The sequence below is a fragment of the Podarcis bocagei genome (assembly GCF_964188305.1).
Source record: "Podarcis bocagei genome assembly, chromosome: 5".
In the NCBI taxonomy this organism is placed as follows: domain Eukaryota; kingdom Metazoa; phylum Chordata; class Lepidosauria; order Squamata; family Lacertidae; genus Podarcis; species Podarcis bocagei.
This window is the reverse complement of record NC_138129.1, coordinates 89,713,239-89,733,974: the sequence shown is the minus strand read 5'-3', so window position 1 is coordinate 89,733,974 and position 20,736 is coordinate 89,713,239. Positions and strand designations below refer to the sequence as shown.

Here is a 20,736-nt window from a genome sequence, read left to right as displayed (position 1 = left end):
GATTCTATGGTTTCGAAGCTCAGTGCAAAACGAGTCTTTTCTTTCTTTCCATTTTAAACTTCTTCCTCCACCTCTCTTTGCAGGATTAAACTTTGCTAAATGAAGTCAGTCTGATCCTGCTGAGACCAAGGTGCTCTTTGAGTATAAAAGTGGTGCCCAAATAAAGGCCAGTTTTGTCTCTTGGCTGAAAAGGAGTATTGGCATTGCAGCCCATTACTGCTGAACAGTGCAATTCTTCAATGTTGGAAACATCCTAAGAGAGCTTGCTAAATATACCTCTGAAGGTATCCCTAGAGTCATATGCTGCCACAACATAGGTTTCTCCTTGAAAGCCTCAGAATCCCTGGATTATGAAGAACTCCTTCCCAAGGACGACACAAATCAATCGCATCCTTTGGTCACAGGAACCCAGATGTGCATCGCTCATATTATTAAATTGCTTTCAGGAACACGAAACAGCACTGGAAACGAGGGCCGGATTTAGGTTTGATGAGGCCATCAACTACTGAAGGTAATGGGGCCCTTTATATGTCCAGCTGCCTTTTCTCAACAACAAATTGTTGCTGTTTTTTGTATTGAATATATGCTATATAGTAATTTATGGACCTAATAGGTATCTAAAGCCATTTGCACATGTGGCTATGCAACCAGTCAATGCAGAATGTAGGCACCCTATATATAGAAATGAGCGAACCAGTGATATTTTAGGGCCCATTACTTACAGGAGCCTACACAACACAAAACACTGTTGCTGTATGTAGGTTTTATTTTAATTGTTTTTTTATCTTATATTTTGGAAATGTACATCCTGTTTTGTTTTTCCTTTAATTTCTTTTTTTTTGGGGGGGGGGCCCAAGAGAGTGGGCCCCTAAGCTATAGCTTGTTTAGCTTATACGTAAATCCATCACTGCTGGAAACACATAGATGCTTCACAATATGGTGTGGTAGATAAAAGCCTCCAGACAAGGAGTGTAAAGTTGAGGCTTAGAAGCACCATTTATAAGGAGGAATTTGAGATCTGAAGTGACCTATGCACAGTTTACCCAGTCTCTGTCCCTCTGCTTTGTTATCTAGTTCCTGCCTCCCATATTTGAGGGCACCATCTTGGATGTCATAGGGGACCTTCCAACAAGATGACAACCAGTAGGGGTAAGGTAAAGAGTAAAGGGACCCCTGACCATTAGGTCCAGTCGTGACTGACTCTGGGGTTGCAGCGCTCATCTCGCTTTATTGGCCTAGGGAGCCGGCGTACACCTTTCGGGTCATGTGGCTAGCATGACTAAGCTGCTTCTGGCGAACCAGAGCAGCACACGGAAATGCCGTTTGCCTTCCCGCCAGAATGGTACCTATTTATCTACTTGCACTTTGACATGCTTTCGAATTGGTAGGTTGGCAGAAGCAGGGACCAAGCAACGGGAGCTCACCCTGTCGCAGGGATTCGAACCGCCGACCTTCTGATCGGCAAGTCCTAATATCAGTGGTTTAACCCACAGTGCCACCCGCGTCCCACCAATAGGGGTAAGTTGGTGCAATTTCCACTTCTGGTGGTCTGAGATCCTGAGAGCCTCTTCAGCAGACCTCCTTCCCGAGTGAAATTGCTCCACACTTTCCTAATGTATTGCATCCCTAGTCACTGTTCAGTTTTTACAAGCGAGGAACTAAGGCTCAGTTTAATTTGCTGAAGACCATACACTCATTCCCTGGTGGTGAAGAGAAACAAAAGAGGATCCATGGAATGCAAGTGCTTACACTGGTCTGGACAATGTGACATGTTGCAAGCAAATAATGGGCCCATAATTTTCTCCATTTCTCTTGTTACAAGGGAAAAGGTGATATTATGGAGGGGTGGGGAACATCACCCCCTCTTTCGATATTTCCAGGTTCCCCCTTCCCCTTCTCATTCTTTGCAAGCACTGATCATTAGCCTCTTCCGTGACATTCCTTAAGCCCAACACCTTTGATAGAGCGACCCATAATTGAATATGTCAGCCCAAATTAAAGAAATTGAGATCCAGGGTATCATATCTAAATTAATTTCCTGACTTTGCATTTAGCCTTTACTGCACTACCAATTAGGAAAATGAAAGATAATGCTGTTCGAAACTGAAAGGGGCACTCTCAAGGCTGAAAGTCTTGTAAATTAAACAGACCTTGACAGTTGTCCCATTTGATTGCATTTCCACATGTGTGGGACCTTGTGAAACGACTCTCTAAAGAATGCAAATTGAAGTCCTATCCCTTAAATGTGCTAGACTGCTGCCATGATAAGAAGCCATCTTATGTGTAGAATTTCCTTCACTTCTTACAGTGGAGTCACAGTTTTGAGGTGTGTGCCACTTGTGGAACCCCAAAGGGTTATTTGCTGTGTAAATAAGTACTTTATTGGTGAGGATTTAAAGCAGATTAATCTGGAAATGGGATGGGACAGATCTATGGATAAGCAATGTAAATCTGAGATGGACTGGAAACAGACTAAGCTGTCCATCCCCAGTTGCTAAAGGGCTTCCTAATTTATTATTACTATATTATTATTTACAATAGTTTATAAACTTCTTAATGTTTTTAAAACCTCTAGCGGCGTACAGAACATAGAAAGTATAAACAGTACCATGAAAACAGAAATACAACATAAAACCAGGAAAGCAGTAGCATGAAAGTATTTAAAAACAAGAACAGCTACCTGGAAATTTGCACACATTTCTGAGCACAATTCAAAATGTTGGTGCTGACCTTTAAAGCCCTAAGTGGCCTCAGCCCAGTATATCTGAAGGAGCATCTCCACCCCCATCGTTCTACCCGGACACTGAGGTCCAGCTCCGAGGGCCTTCTGGCAGTTCCCTCACTGTGAGAAGCCAAGTTACAGGGAACCAGGCAGTAAGGGAAACAAGTAAATGAAAGATAAGGATATGGAAATACTGGATGTGTTTTTTAAATGTTTTTGTTTTTAAATGTTTTTTTTTGTTTTTGTTTTGTTTTTCCCCCTCATCGTTGTGCTGTATTGTTTTTTATTTTGTTTTATATTGCTTTTTGATGTATTGTATTGTAACTTTTTAATCTCTCTTTTTTCCTTTTTTCCTGTAATTGTTAAACTTTTAATAAATATCTTTTTAAAAAAAAAATACAGGGAACCAGGCAGAGGGCTTTCTTGGTAGTGGCACCCACCCTGTGGAATGCTCTCCCATCAGATGTCAAAGAGAACAACAACTACCAGACTTTTAGAAGACATCTGAAGACAGCCCTGTTTAGTGCAGCTTTTAATGTTTGATGGATTACTGTATTTTAATATTTTGTTGGAAGCCGCCCAGAGTGGGAAGTGCAGCCAGATGGGTGGGGTATAAATAAATAACAACAACAACAACAATAATAATAATAATAATAATTAAAATAAAAACAGGATTTAATCCTATGGGTCTAGCGAAACCTGGGCAAAAAGATTTGCCTTTACAAGTCGTCTGAAGCAACTGGTGGTTGCTGTTTAATGCGTGCTTCCTCCTGAAGGAGCCCAGGGAGGCAAACAAGTGATAAAACAATGTTGGATGAGGAAAGTATTCAATAGGCAGCAAGAAGGCAACAGAGACAGTGCCTAATATTCTACAGGAGGGGTAATTAAGGGGTTCCAGAACACTAAAGGCACAATTCCTGCATTGTGTGGAATGGACCTCCTGATAAGTGCTGAGACAATCATTCAGGTATCCTGGTCCCAAGCTAAATAGGGCTTTTAATAATGGAAGTTAAACTACAGTTCTTATCATTCCCAATGAAAAATTCCCCTGTGCTTCCCAGTTGCCCATCCTAACACTGTTTTCCTTAAAATAAATGAAATTGGAATTTTATACATGTATTTCTATATAAAATGTTAGGTTCTTATATAAAAATATGTCTATCCCCCATCTGTTTCTAAGATAATTTGGAAGTTGCAAGTTTGTTCTTTTCCTGCTTCAAATATTTATGAGGGTAATAAGTCTGCCAAAATAGCATGGTTTTTGATCAATGCTTTAATAATTATTTTTGCTCATCCTATCTCAGGAATGAAAACTTAGGAACCAATCCAATATGGGATATATATATATATATATATATATATATATATATATATATATATATATGCATTTTTATAGTGCTTTTATTTCCTTTTTATCCAAAAAGAGCAATGAGCAAAAATATGAGTCAGAAGACTGAATAATATTAAGGCATATTAAAATCAGTCTGTTAAATGGAAGTTAGAAATAGAAGATCTCAACCATCAGCCGTAATAAACCCAAGAGAGCAAATGATTGAAAGAAGGAAACTGTTTTCAGCTGATAAGCAAAAGGTCTACGTTCTCTTGGAAGAGATGTAAATGTTGGATGTCAAAACCAAGGAGGCCCCTCTGTGTTCCAGTAACAGTAAAGGGTGGGACAACCATCAGAACGTCTCCTAGACTTTCAAGGCCATTGGGTGCACCTTGGGAGAGCAGTTACTCCCTTAGGTGTTCTTGACCCAGGTTGGGTCTCCAAAGTCAGGACAAGCTAGCACCTTGATTTGAGATCTAGGGCAGTTGGTCAGGACTGGTGTAACCAGCGTTTTTTCCATTCACATTTAATCAACAGATGGACCACCAGCTGCAGTTTTCAAGTGAACAACACTGTATTTTAAGTAGTCTAAACTAGGGGATGCTTGAAGTACACAATCTTTCTGAATTGCAATACAAGCTGACCCAATCCACACCTCCCACACGAAAGTGTGTGTTGGGAATCTAGCTGTCTATCAGATTTCACACTTCTCTGAATGTTGTGATAGAGCAATATTTCCTTGAGAATATATATATATATATATATATATATATATATATATATATATACACACACACACACACACACATACATATTTTTGAGAAAAATATAAAACTATGGACTTAAATTCCTATTTAAATGCAGTTTTTCCTGCTCTTAAAAAAAATATCAAAAAATCACAGATTCACACAGAAACAGGACAGAACAAATTTATGAGTAAATTTGACTTGAGAAGTTTTGGTTCTGTGTTGGATTTTGGCCTTGCCACCTACTGCCCCTCCAGTTCTAGCTGACAGCTGCTTCCCCATCAGAAAACCACAGACTTGATTCACAGTTGCAGTTCCCAGATGGTCCAAGGAGAGCTTGTGGACTCTCCTTGGAGGTTTTTAAGCAGCAGTTGGATGGCCATCTGTCATGGATGCTTTAGCTGAGATGCTTGCCTTGCAGGCGGTTGCACTAGCTGATCCTTGGGGTCCCTTCCAACTCTACAGTTTGGTGATTCTATGATTCTATGAATATATGACCATCCACATCCCACCTCATGTATGCAGAGAGACTACCTGACCTTCAGACTTCCTGACCCATAGCTTGAGAATGTTGCCATAATAGACTCTGAAATTGTGAGAATGTATGCTTTCACTCTGAGATCAGCTCTTGGCATCCTTCGGTAAATGTCAGGACCATTAGGTGGGGTAGGGGGCATTTGATTTTATGCCTACCTGCACTTAGGTAAAGGTAAAGGGACCCCTGACCATTAGGTCCAGTCGTGACTGACTCTGGGGTTGCGGCACTCATCTCGCTTTACTGGCTGAGGGAGCCAGTGTACAGCTTCCGGGTCATGTGGCCAGCATGACTAAGCCACTTCTGGCGAACCAGAGCAGCGCACGGAAATGCTGTTTACCTTCCCGCCAGAGCAGTACCTATTTATCTACCTGCACTTTGACGTTCTTCCGAACTGCTAGGTTGGCAGGAGCAGGGACCGAGCAACGGGAGCTCACCCCATTGCGGGGATTCGAACCGCTACCTTCTGATCGGCAAGTCCTAGGCTCTGTGGTTTAACCCACAGCACTTAGGTAGGCATATAACTGGGATTTTTTTTGGTTATTTTTGCTTGGAGCTGAAAGGCACCCTGGGTACCTCTAGAGACCACTGTGCGAACTACCTCAGAATACACAGAGGACCCACGTAATGTTATTATGCAGCAACATCACATTTTGGCCAATGTTACACTGAGGATGGATTCTGTACCAGTCAGCTATAGTAGCCACCATTTTAATTCCATACCAGTAGTGACCCTTCTCATCATCACAAGAGCACCATTTCCTGTTTGGCCCTGGCGTTGCTGCTGCCCACTTCTTACCCTACCACCACAGCAGGGCCTACACATCATCCAATAACCTCACCAGGGCCAGTGGGGCCAAGAGGGGTCCATTGTCTTCTGGGCGAGGGTGCTTCAGCCAGGGCCAAACCTGAAGAGAGTGCTGTCGTGCTCAGCTTTCAGGCTTCCCAAATGCATCTGCTTGGCCACGGTGAGAACACAATGATGGACTAGGCATGACATTGGCCACTCCAACAGGCTCTTCTAACATTCTCATGAAGGGAAGTGGGTGGTGCTGTGGGTCAAAACCACTGAGCCTCTTGGGCTTGCCAATCAGAAGGTTCAAAGGTCGGCGGTTCGAATCCCCATGACTGAGTGAGCTCCCATTGCTTTGTCCCAGCTCTTGCCAACCTAGCAGTTCAAAAGCATGCCAGTGCAAGTAGATAAATAGGTACCGCTGTGGCGGGAAGGTAAACAACATTTCCGTGCACTCTGGTTTCCATCACAGTGTCCCATTGTGCCAGCAGCAGTTTAGTCATGCTGGCCACATGACCCGGAAAGCTGTCTGTGAACAAACACCGACTCCCTCAGCCTGAAAGCGAGATGAGCGCCGCAACCCCATAGTCACCTTTGACTGGACTTAACCATCCAGGGGTCCTTTACCTTTTCCCTTTACATGAAGCCAACACAGGCACTCAGACTGGGCTTCATAAAAGCTTAATAAAAGCATTAAATGTCTATTTTGGGTAGGATGTGTGGATTCCTCAGTCTCTACTTCTTTTTCCCTCTGTGCTTTTGAGGAGCAGCATTTCCACTTACCTTCCTGAAGAATAAATAAATAGTTTTTACTATACTTTAAACTAAAGCACACATATCATAAAATGCAGCTATCCAGGGAGGTAATTCTGTACATTAGAAATGTCATGTTCAAAATGGTTCAGATAAAAACAGCCAGACTGTCACTTTGTGTCACTGTGACAATCCCATTTATCGGCTCCATTAATTTAATGGTCAAATAACAACCCCCTCCCTTCGCTTCTCCACTAACACACAGCACAAAACGCATGCTAATGCCAAGAGATGTTATCAGCATTATTTTCTATCGCCTTTATTGTTCCCCATAAAATCCTGTCACTGGGATTAAAACTAATATATATTTGGCCTAGTCACAAAGAAATAACATTTTTAAAATATACTGTTTTCCCCCCTTCCATTAGTCTATAGCATTTTATCTTTCATCTTTTGAAATGTACTCTTAAAGAAGCTAATAGTTGGAAATGGAATATGCTCTGAATATGATTTCTTCCCAGTACTTTTCACAGCATTTGCAATTTGAGGCAAAAGCCTGAAGCTGATAAATATTGTTTGTTTAGGGTAGGGGGGAAAAGTTAACATTCAGTTCAACACAGTGAATCTGTAGGATTGCATTCTACGCCTTCTATGTGCAAGCTATATAGGGCCAAATTAGGCATTACAGTGACAGGAGCACCACCACTGCTAAATCTGGCAAACGTGAGTGTAGAAAACCTGTCTCCCTTTACTGAATTGTCAAAACAGTTCACGTTTCCCCACTTCCCAACATCAGCAGCCAAGAATGCTTGAAAGGCTGAGATGCTTTGAAAGATGCTTAGAATGTCAAGGTGAATTTTAATCCGGTTGAGTTTATGTTTTTTTAACTTTTTAAATGTTTTAAAGTATTGTTGTAATCCCCACCCCAATGTTATTGTTTTATCTCTTTGTAAACCACCTTGGAACAACTGATTGGTTCAAAATTGGGAAAGGAAGTACGACAAGGCTGTATATTGTCTCCCTGCTCATTTAACTTATATGCAGAATTCATCATGTGAAAGGCTGGGCTGGATGAATCCCTAGCCGGAATTAAGATTGCTGGAAGAAATATCAACAACCTCAGATATGCAGATGACACAACCTTGATGGCAGAAAGTGAGGAGGAATTAAAGAACCTTTTATTGAGGGTGAAAGAGGATAGCGCAAAATATGGTCTGAAGCTCAACATTAAATAAACGAAGATCATGGCCACTGGTTCCATCACTTCCTGGCAAATAGAAGGGGTAGAAATGGAGGCAGTGAGAGATTTTACTTTCTTGGGCTCCATGATCACTGCAGATGGTGACAGCAGTCACGAAATTAAAAGACGCCTGCTTCTTGAGAGAAAAGCAATGACAAACCTAGACAGCATCTTAAAAAGTAGAGACATCACCTTGCCAACAAAGGTCCATATAGTAAAAGCTATGGTTTTCCCAGTGGTGATGTATGGAAGTGAGAGCTGGACCATAAAGAAGGCTGATCGCTGAAGAATTGATACTTTTGAATTATGGTGCTGGAGGAGACACTTGAGAGTCCCATGAACTGCAAGAAGATCAAACCTATCCATTCTGAAGGAAATCAGCCCTGAGTGCTCACTGGAAGGACAGATCCTGAAGCTGAGGCTCCAGTACTTTGGCCACCTCATGAGAAGAGAAGACTCCCTGGAAAAGACTCTGATGTTGGGAAAGATGGAGGGCACAAGGAGAAGGGGACGACAGAGGACAAGATGGTTGGATAGTGTTCACAAAGCTACCAGCATGAGTTTGACCAAACTGCGGGAGGCAGTGGAAGACAGAAGTGCCTGGCGTGCTCTGGTCCATGGGGTCACGAAGAGTCGGACACGACTAAACGACTAAACAACAACAAAAACCACCTTGAGGTTATTGGGTGTGAGTTTTTTAAAAACAACAACAACAATCCACTAGATAAATTGGTAATAAATAAATAAATAAAGTGCCTCGTGGAAATCAGAATGTGATGACATCACAGTTCAAGGTCTACAAGACATTATGAAGGTGACAACTGATTTTGACGTTAATCGTGAATCCAGTCATGTGAGGGAATAGACAAGCCCCCTGCTTCTCTTGCATCACTGTTGCCCGTTTTATCATTTTCCATGTTTTGGGAGTCGGACACCTGCGGTGAGGCGCAGAGTGATGTGGCAGAGGGGCTTGTGGAGGTGGTGCACCCCCACATGATGGCAGTCATGTGAGGAAGAAGTTTCCTTCTATTCTGTTAAACTGGGTGAGGCAGGTGGCTTCAACTGTTGTCTTTTCACATTCTGCTACGGCCATCCCCGACGTTGGGGGAAAGTAGTCCTTAATGATGTATAAATGTATTAGAGAGAGAGAGAGAGAGAGAGAGAGAGAGAGAGAGAGAGAGTACGAGTACAGTCGTACCTTGGTTCTTGAATGTCTTGGTACTTGGAAGTTTTGGCTCCTGAACACCACAAACCTGGACATGAGTATTCCTGTTTGTGAAAATTTTTCAGAAGCCGAATGTCCAACATGGCTTAAACGGCTTCCGACTGAGTTGAGGAAACTCCTGCAGCCAATCGGAAGCTGTGCCTTGGTTTTCAAACCATTTTGGGAGTTGAATGGACTCCTGGGATGGATTACGTTTGACAGCCAAGGTACAGTGGTACCTCGGGTTAAGTACTTAATTCGTTCTGGAGGTCTGTACTTAACCTGAAACTGTTCTTAACCTGAAGCACCACTTTAGCTAATGGGGCCTCCTGCTGCTGCCACGCCGCCGGAGCACGATTTCTGTTCTCATCCTGAAGAAAAGTTCTTAACCTGAAGCACTATTTCTGGGTTAGCGGAGTCTGTAACCTGAAGCGTATGTAACCTGAAGTACCACTGTACAACTGTGTGTGTGTGTGTGTGTGTGTGTGTGTGTGTGTGTGTGGAGAGAGATATGGAGAGAGAGGGGTATTTAGTATTACTACTGAAATAGTTCTGAATGCATTAGGAAGAATTGCAACCAAATGTCAAAACTGGGGGTTCTGAACATAGAAAAGATCCCTTATTGTATTATTATTATTATGGCTTCTCTGTTTCAATCCATATCTCTGATTAGTTAGAGACAAAAATGCTAATACACAAAGCTCTACAGTGTTGGCTTACCGCTCTGCCGACTGAAATGCTTGCAGACTATTCTGAGGGCTATGGATTTTTCTCTCCCTCAAACCGTTTGCATTGATATTTTGTACGAAACCACCTGTGTCAATGAGCGCGTCAATAACTCATCATCTTTGGGTTCCATCATTTTTCTTTATGTATCAGTTTCCAAATACAAATTTTGACTTTGGATTACTTCATAATGAACTCATAACAGTGGGAGAGATGGTTTTCTAAAATCCTCCCACGATAGGGCATATTTTAGTACAATGATGAAATTAGCTTTGACAAGAAAACGAAAGCTACAGATCAATATGCCGTTCCTATAGACAGGGGCCGACACACACAATTCTGTACAACCCAGTAAACCACATTTGGCAAGTTTATCACAGGTAGAATAATACACATCAATATTACATAGGATGCAATTGATCAAGTTCATCAGGCAGTAATTGGTTGTCTTCTCACTGTCCCCCAGAATTTCATGATTATAGTGACTTGGAACACTAGTTTTGAGAAGTTGTACATGAATGGTTCTCTCTTTGCTTTGTGTTTACAGCTGAAAATTGGCTCCTTGTGTTTTGACCATTGTGGAGACGGAACCCCAGTCTTACTTGAGAAGCAAAGAATTATTTACTAGCATCAAAGCTTATTTCCTTCCGATAGCTAATTCAACTGTTAAGCTTCTATCCCTTGGTGTATTCCATCATATTCATAGATAGATAGATAGATAGATAGATAGATAGATAGATAGATAGATAGATAACCAACTAAGCTTTACTCATAGTCAATCCATTGAAATTTTGAAATTAATGTCTCAAACTTAGTTATGTTCATTCATTTCAATGGGTTTACTCTGAGTAAAACTTAGTCGAGTACCATCCTACAGCAGAGTTCTCACTGATTAAATTTGGGGGCTCCGGCACAGATGAATTTTCTACAGGGATTTTTAGGGAAGATAAGAACAAAGATGGTGACCTATCTCAGATGGGTTTCACACACCTCCCTGCAGCAAGCCAGCAAGACAATTGGTAAAGTTGTTCCACCTTCACTCTTGGCGTCTTTACACTTGCTGAACTTTGGACCTCTTCGCTGCCAAGCGTAGGAGTGCGGCACATCATTTTTTCAGTTAAATGCTCAGTCATCACAACGAAGGGCTCATTAATTCTCACTCTGCTTCTTGCTGACATGCCATTCTGTAAGAAAATGAGCACTAAGCGAGCCCATTGTTGGTGCAGTTAACAGGAGACAGGGTGTGATTTTTTGAGCTCCTGAGCATTCACTTCATCCACTGCTGCCTAAGGAAGCAGCGTTCATCCAGCTCATCTTGATTAATAATGAATATACAATAGTTATTTCAATTTACTTTAAAATTGCATTAAGGAAATGGTTTGCGTGTTGAGTCCCACAAGCCACCCCCCAAATAACTCACACTTCACACTTCAATTTTTGTTTAAGGTTTTTGGCATAATTTTGGCCACAACTTTATTCAAATACAAAATACGTGAGTGGTTGCTTAGGCACTGGTTATGACTATCTGTCCTTGCCCTCAGGGACAGAGCTGGCCTTCCGGACACCAACGGAAGCCAGCGTGGGAAACAAGTATTGGGTGAGAATGAAGCTGGGAATCAGACTAACACCTCTCACCCTCATGTTCCGGTGGGGCTTGCCCGGCCCAAGTCCGACTCCGGGGACAAGGACGAAAGAATGGCAAGCCCCTGGATTTCCTTTAACGGAATTCCCATTCGCATCATTTGGAGGGGTAGGCACTTACCCCTCCAAGCACCATTTAACCAATGCCTAACCGCCATGGAGCCCTCAGCTCCCCGCCAACCACTCACAGCCCCAGCCAAGACCTCAGCTTGGCCACCACTGCACCTATCCAAGCCTCATTCCCAGAAGCCGACAGGTGCACTCCATCAGCCCTAAAAAGGGCTGCCGCTTGAAAGGTGATTTCGGGATGAAAAATACCTCTCCACCCAACTCCACAATCCTTCTGGAAACAGCAGCATTGAAAGGATGGCCTCTCAAAAAGAATCTCGGGGTGGGAAATTGCATCGCCACCCAGCTCCAAAACTTTTCTGACCACAGCAGAATTGATGCGTTTTCTGGCCCTTTCAGTGGCAGCCGGGCAACGACTGCCCTTCCAAACGCAGCGTTGCAAAAGCTGACCAAAAAATTTTCGCTGTCGGCACCATTGCACGCAGCGTCTCCAGGCCACCCAAAATTGCAGCACGTAGTGACAAACAGTCCATGGGCACCAGGTCGTTCTCACCAAGCTGCACCACAATAGCAGCTGGCGGCCCCTCCAAGAGCAACTGCCTCCGGATACTTGGCAGGAACTCCGACCAGCGCATCCCACGTCTGGACAGCCAAGACAAGCGAATATGTGGAGGAAAGCCGAAATCTGGACCCAATCCAGATTGCCGTGCTGCGACGCCAGCCCAATGGACGATACTGTGCCCCACAATCCAAACGCGGGTCACCGCTAAACCTGATAAATAAGATAAAACAAGCAAAAATTGTAAGACACCAGTAATGTTAACGAACATAATCTTTGAATGCATTCGATTTCCAACGACCTGTATTTTATTTCCACTGCCTTATTAACATGCTTTCCGGCCTTCTTGGTGGTACGTTTGTCTAGGCATTGGTTCCCGACTAGCTGCACCTGACCTCAGCAGGGCAGCACTGACGACTGGGCCCCACCATATCGTCCGTACCAGCAAACATTGTGGGGGAGCAATGAATCCCAAGGCAATCGCATCCCACCAGGTGTTGTTCCCCATAGGGGAAAGATGCACCCCATCTGCCCTAAAGAGGGCAATAGCCTTGAAGAAAATTAGGAGGGTGCAATATTACAGAACCACCTAAAGCAAGGACCTATTTTATTTTATTTGTTATTTTATTTACTTTATTTATTTTATTCTATTATCCACCACCTTATTAACATGCTTTCTGGCCTGCTCGGTGGTAGTTTGTCTAGGCATTGGTTCCCGACTAGCTGCACCTGACCTCAGCAGGGCAGCACTGACGACTGGGCCCCACCATATCGCCAGTTCCAGTAAACAGCATGGGGGAGCAATGAACCAGGATCAGACTCAAGCTCACCCCAAATGCTCCCAGGGACTCTGGCATGTCCCTAACCCTCGAAAGGGGTCGACAAAAGCATGGCGAATCCTTGGATTCCCTTAATGGAACATCTTTGCGCATTGGAGGGGACAGGTGCTCCAACCCCCCCTCCAAACCACCTTGAACCAATGCCTTAAATTATTTTGAGTCCAGGGAGAGTTGCCATCAACTCAATCCAAGCCCTCTTGCATGCAGGAATGCAAACTTATGCTGGAGGAAGACAGCAAACATTCACGCCCAGCTGTACCACCAGCACTGCGGGAGGACCTGCACAGGTCACACTCGACCGCACCAAAGGAAGGATCTCCTCCCAAAGCATTCCCCATCTGGACATCCAGTATATGTTCACATGGGCAGGAAGACTGAGATGGCGCCCCAGTCCAAACTCGTCAACATGCTTGCCAGCCTAGTGTACAATGCTGTGGCTCAAATGTGCACAGCTGCTCCTATGAAAAAAGGAAATAACAGACAAGCATCAGCACAGACATCATTGTGACACTTCCTGATATAACCCTTGTCAGCGTCAGACTTCCAATGACCCGTATTCACAATCCTGTCTACTGACAGGCACCCAGTGTGCAGCCTTTGCAGCAGCACCTAATCGTAAGGAATGAGGAGTGTTCAGTGGTAAGCAAGCCGCAGGCTGTAATAACTGGTGCACGACGTAAGCACATTGATGCCGGGCTAACGGGAACCCATTTTCATGCACTAGGAGCGGGCCAGCCACCAGGGAATAAAAAGCCAAATATTCTGTTATCCATAACCGGGCAAGGGTCCTCCTCACCTGTGGCAGAAAGCCTGATTGTGGCACTCCTGCCCACTAAGTCTGTTTTAGAGTTACCAACTCTAATGACAAGCTCCAAAGGATAAGGAAAAGTCCTGAAGCAATAAGCCTCCAGACTCTCAGCCCCGTGCTGGCTGCAACAACTATTTCCCCAACCCTCAGTGCGAAAATGCAATGGACTACTGAAAGGAGTCTCACCTTGATCTTTAACCCGCAGAAAGTTTTAACTTGTTGCAGATACTGCATAGGTAAAAATTGACCGACTTCCTGCCCACTGTCCTATGAGGTTGGAGCCTATTCCAACCTTCCAAGGCCCTGCGCACTGCAAACTTTATACAAGGGTCTCTGAAAAATAAAGCTTCAATGTAACAGACATTGCAGCGGACTGAATTCGGATAGTTATAACCACATGCCCAATCTGCAGCAGGTGGACCAAATACTGCAGGATCTGCTCAGAGGATGGGGGCCAATTCTTCTGAATGGCCGAGAACTGCCAGCTTAAGGCTAAGAAATCCATCCAGGCCTTCCCATAAGAGGTAAAAGCAGAAGGGGAAATGGAAGCTGCCGCTCTCTGAAATTACTAATTGTTGTCAAAATGCCACAGGTCTGGAAAAGTCTGGCAATAGCTGAGTCTGGAGCCCAGGATCTGAAGCGCTTCATCTGAAAATCGGATAGTGTCAGCGTAATTTGGAGAGTAGAAAGCACAATATTAAACCTTAAGTGGCGCAGCTCGAAAGCATGAGCGGAGGGGCAGGGACTGTGCTACAGCATGAGGACTGTTTTGCCAAGACGCTCACCACTACCTGGTTATCAGACCAAAAGCAGATCCGATTGTCACTGAACTCCTCGGGCCACATGTGAACTGCTACTACAATGTGGAAAACTCAAGAAAAGTTATGTCACATGATTGCCTCACCACACCAGGCTCGAGGCCATAGCTTTGCACACCAGCAGCCCTTGAAATAAAAACCAAAGGGCAAAGATCCAGCAGCACCAGCATGAACCTGAAAATCCCTGAGCGGGTTCAAGGTATCCTGCCATGGCGAACTACTATTGCATACATTCAGGAATTGCTACCATCGCCTGATATCTGCCTTCACCACACTTGGTAGGCAAACACAAAGGTAAGGGGACCTCTGTCAGCATCGCCCTTGAGCCAGTTCCACCAACTGGACTCATCCACTTCAGCCCCAACTGGGCTAGGCGAGCTGGGTAGCACTTCCAGAGACCACCTTCTGCACAGGAACAGGTCAAAGTGCTGTGGACTCACAGCTTAGAGTTGTGAGCACCGGATTCACTCCAACAAAAGACAGTCGTCGCACAGCAGAGTCTAGCAGAGTATATAAACAACTCGGAGAGCAGCTCTGTAGAATATCTTCTTTATTCTATCTACAACTGTACAAACTATATACAGAGCTTAATAGGTCTAAGTATAAATAAACGCTGCACTGCACTGAGTGTCTGCAGCTGCCCTTAGCAGCAACCTTATCTCTACACATGATCTCTAACACTCAGTCTCTCTCCCTCTCCGACACTGACTGACTGACTGACTGACTGACTGACTGACTTGGTGCTGGAGCAGAATAAGTAGAGACCAGAACACGCCTCCTCCTCTCTGGAGAATCAGCAGACTCCTCAGGAGATTCTTGGATATGGGAGGGGTGAAATCTAGGCAGCCTGGCCTAGTGGGAAGATTAGTTAAGTGACCCAGCAAGATCGGATCTGGTGAAGCATCACTTGCTACAGAGGAAGTATTACAAATTAACTTCCTTCAAGGCAGACAGCTTCTCCATAGCCAAGTGGTATGTTTTAGCAACGATATCCAACTGGATCCCTAAATAAAATGGGAATAAGGGCCAAAGGTATTGAGCTATTGCTTGCCAGCTTCCAGCCCCCGCTTGGGCAGGGGGCATCTTGTGCTGCCATCATGATATGTAAATTTACAGGGCCGACGCTGGCCAGAACCCCTAAAGAAGTCCCAACCAAGCTGCCGCCAAGCCAGCTTCCTTTTCAGACACACACTCTGTGCAATGCAAAAAACACACTCCGTGCAGTGCACACACTCTCCATGCAATGCAACTACACACTCCGTGCAATGCAAAAAGCACACTCTGTGCAATGCAACTACACACTCCGTGCAATGCACACACAAACCCTCCGTGCAATGCAACTACACACCCCGTGCAATGCAACTACACACTCCCTGCAATGCACACGCCCTTCATGCAATGCAACTACACTCCATGCAATGCAACTACACACTCCGTGCACTGCACACCCTCTGTTCAATGCAACTACATACTCCGTGCAATGCACACACACTCCGTGCAATGCAAAAAAACAACAACACACTCTGTGCAATACAACTAGACCCTCCATGCAATGCACACGCACTCCATGCAATGCAGCTACACACTCCCTGCAATGCACACACCCTTCATGCAATGCAACTACACTCCATGCAATGCAACTACACACTCCGTGCACTGCACACCCTCTGTTCAATGCAACAACAAACTCCGTGCAATGCAACTACACACTCCGTGCAATGCACACACACCCTCCATGCAATGCACACACCCTCCGTGCAATGCAACTGCAAATCTCCTAGCAATGCAATGCAATTGCAGCCCGTGCAGCGCCGTGCTCTGCAACGCACAGAGCAAACTGCAATGCGGGCACGCAAAGGTGCTTTCTCCCAGTTGCATATTGCAAACATGGCGCCCGTTACATCCCTCGCAGTGAGGTAACCACCAAAAGGACTTAAGTGTCCAGGTAGAGCAATGGGGGAGCATGCAGCTGTCCCATACAGGGACCAATCCTGCAACCTAGGCCTTACCGGCACTATCTGCTGACCCAGTGAAACCAATGCTTCATGGACCACATGGGGACACTATTGAGGCCGGAAACGCTTCCAGGCCATCGAATTCTAGGGCAAAGCCCTAGGATCACCTGCTAGGCCAGGCATAAATGTTTCCAGTGAAATAGCAGAGTTGAGGTAGCCCACAGCTTGTCCAGGTACCCCTGCTTGCCCTTTTAGAGGGAAGCACCCCTTCAAGAAACCCAAAGTTCTTTTATCACAAATGGGCCGAACTACCCAGCAACAGAATAGCTCAAAAGGAGCAGTTTGTTTTGTTTTGTTATAACAATGGCTAAGAGGGGTATATGAACCCTGTCTCCCAGGTCCTAGTCCTGCATTTTAGCCACTAAGCCACGATGGCTCATCTAAAATGGCAGTCGCCACTATCAGGGCAAAACAAACTTAAAGAAAATAAACTTGTTCAGAAACAGCATAGTTCAAGAGCATATACAGAGTGCTCATAGTCCTTGGAGGCACAGGGAGCCATAAAACCAACCTTCGGGGATACTATAAACGAAAGTGATACCAGCTAAGCTGGGAACAGCCCTGACTAGCCCCACAATTTCAACAAGAGAAATGGGGGAAACCTTTTTGCGAAAGAAAGCCCCTAACGGGGGCTCTCTCACTATTGGGAAAGGCAAGCCACAGATACAGGGAGAATCTTCCTACAGGGCAGGGTAAGGGGTGGGGTGGGAAATTGAACAGGAAAAGGGGGGAATTAAATTATTTAAGGGACTAGAGAGGATTAAAAAGAAGGGGAAAATAAAGAAATAAAGAAATGTAACCAGACAATGAGAAGATTGTCCAAGTGCTCCATGTGATCCGGTTCAAAACGGCCAAGAGGACGTTCCCTCGTCTGGCCCCTGTATTTATAGCCTCTGGCCCCTCCTCCAAATTGCCAAATTAGAACTCCCCAGCAACCCAATTAACCCTTTAGTGCTTGGGTTGCTAAGAATTTGCCGAGTCACTGTAGGGTGGCCTGTTTCCCCAACCGCAACACGTGCTCTCTGTTAGGGAGAACACGCTTTCCAGAACAACATCTTCTTTCAGAGTGCTACCATCCAGAGCCTGGATTATTAATTTTCTAGTTTGTCCAAGACAATGTTCTCTTGTCATTAAAACTGTTGATAAGGGGAGATCGATAAGCCATAGCTGCTGGGGTGAGGTGATGTGTGTGTGTGTGTATGTGTTATCCCAAGGGCCAAGTGAGGATCTGCTTGGCATCTTGAAAGATGTTCACACAGGGATACTATATCCAACACAATTAGTTACTCAAATACAGTAAAATGCAGGGAGCATCGTTCCAAAATAAATTATGTATGTATTACTCCAAAGAACACTGGTAATTTATGAATTTCTATTAAGCCTGTTTCACTCCATTTTTATTAAACTTGAGAGCTGTGACCTATCTAGAGATTCCAGTTAAATTAAGCTAATTAAAAATTAGAAACAGTGAGGGTGGGGAAACGGGATGCATGGCTAATGCAAATTTAAATTAAGGAATAAAAAAAGGACGGGGCAGTATTCTTTTTAATATTTAAATACTGTGCTTTTCCCTGATATAGCAAATATTTCATCACCATGTGCACATTGAATAATTCCGTGTTAGTTACTGGGAACGAGTGAGACTCCTCGAAGAAGTGTAGCTACTCTTTCCAAAGCTCCTTTAGCTTCTTTTGAAATTCCTTGTCCAAGCAGGAACCACCAAAGTCACCTTGATTGTAATTTTAGGCAAATTTCAGACGGGTGCTGGGGACATGCGTAGAATTCTCCTGGAAAATGTTGTCCCAAGTTGCATGCAGCAACCAGAACTGATTTGCATCCCTGTTCAGCTCAAAAGATACACTGAGGTGATTTATTGGGGTCTGGATTTACCCTGTAATGCACTGTTAAGCAAAAAAATATTTATTAAAGGGCTGTTTTGTAAATGAGGCAATAGTGATATATACTTTGGGGTCTTACATGGGCCGCAGGACAGTTTCTGAAGGCTTTAAGAGAGGCTGTTGCTTTCACCTCAGGCCAAATCCCCTAAGTCCCAGTCAAATTGACCCACCACAATCCAGCCCAGCTACTGGGAACAACCCAGCTCTGATCCCCCCACCCAAAGCATCTCAGGTTGTACTTCAGCTGCTTGGAGAGTTTAGCTGATTAAAAACAACAACAAAAAAAGCCTCACTTGTGTAGACTTAAATTAGTAGAATGTCCTCCCTAGTGAGATATCTCTCTTCCTCGTTACTGATTTTCAGGAGGAATTTTAAAGCATTTAACCAGGCATTTGATGGCTGAAAGATACTGTTTCTGGCAACCCTGAAATCATTGGCTGAGAGAATGTGATGGATTTTGAACTGTTCTTAGAATGAGGTAGGTAGCTGTGTTGGTCTGACACAGTCGAAATACAGTGGTACCTCTGGTTAAGTACTTAATTCGTTCCGGAGGTCCGTACTTAACCTGAAACTGTTCTTAACCAGAAGCACCACTTTAGCTAATGGGGCCTCCCACCGCCACGGTGCGATTTCTGTTCTCATCCTGAAGCAAAGTTCTTACCCTGAAGCAATATTTCTGGGTTAGCGGAGTCTGTAACCTGAAGCGTATGTAACCTGAAGCGTATGTAACCCAAGGTACCACTGCACATAATTTTTTTAAAAAAAATCCAGTAGCACCTTAGAGACCAACTAAGTTTGTTCTGGGTTTAAGCTTTTGTGTGCATGCACACTTCTCCAGATACCTTGGTCTGACCATTAGGTCCAGTCGTGGCCGACTCTGGGGTTGCGGTGCTCATCTCACTTTATTGGCCAAGGGAGCCGGCATACAGCTTCCGGGTCATGTGGCCAGCATGACTAAGCCGCTTCTGGCGAATCAGAGCAGCACAAGGAAACGCCGTTTACCTTCCTGCCAGAGCGGTACCTATTTATCTACTTGCACTTTGATGTGCTTTCAAACTGCTAGGTTGGCAGGAGCAGGGACCAAGCAACAGGAACTCACCCCATTGCGGGGATTCGAACCGCCAACCTTCTGATTGGCAAGTCCTAGGCTCTGTGGTTTAACCCACAGCGCCACCTGCGTTCCTACAGCACCACCCGCGCTGTAGGTTTAAAACTGCTGTTGGATTTTGTTATTGATGTGATTGCCATAGGGAGGGTGGGATATGAATTGAAATAAATAATAATACCATCAACTATAAATATTAAATGTGATTCTCTCTCTCCCCAATTCAGAAACTGCACCACTACTACTAAACAAGACTACAACATAGTAACAGCACAGAATCACAGGCTTGTAGAGTTGGAAGGGACCATGAGGGTCATTTAGCCCAACTCCCTGCAATGCAGGAATCTTTCACCCAATGTGGAACTTGAACCCACAACCCTGAGATTAAAAGTCTCATGCTCTACCACCTGAGCTATCCCTGTCTGTGCCAAACAAGGCCTCAGATATTTTTTTTATTCAAAATTATAACAAGACATATTATCCAAAAACATATCATCCTTGCCCCCCCCCCATTTTTCCTCCCTCCCCCACCTCCCACACAAAACCCACCCACCCCCACCCCCTGACTTCCCTCAGTTCCAGTCTTTGGTTTCTCTAAGAATGCTGTTTTCTGCATGTTACACAGTTGTATAGATCCTCAAACTATTTAGCTGATTATTATCAATAAAAAGTTTGTGAATGTTTATTCAAAACCTGCCAAGGAGTCCAGTTTGCTTTGTTGTGTCTTCAGATACTTTGTAAAGGGTTCCCATTCATCCTTAAAGTCACAGTTATCCTTGTCCTGTAGCTTATATGTCAGTTTTGCCAGTTCTGCATAGTCCATAAATTTTTATTGCCATGATTCTTTAGTTGGGGTTTCTTCAGTCTTCCATCCTTGTGCTACCAGAACTCTCGCGGCCGTTGTCGCATACATGAAGATGTTTTTCAACTTTTTT

At 44.3% G+C, this 20,736-nt stretch overlaps 1 long non-coding RNA gene across 1 annotated transcript; it reads left to right on the top strand.

Annotated features, from left to right (window-relative positions):
* The first annotated feature begins 13 nt into the window (after positions 1 to 13).
* LOC308587192 lies at positions 14 to 20,213 on the top strand. The gene is made up of 3 exons (XR_014008283.1): positions 14 to 511; positions 1,075 to 1,149; positions 20,029 to 20,213. It is a non-coding gene; the product is annotated as an uncharacterized lncRNA (long non-coding RNA).
* The last annotated feature ends 523 nt before the right edge of the window (positions 20,214 to 20,736 follow it).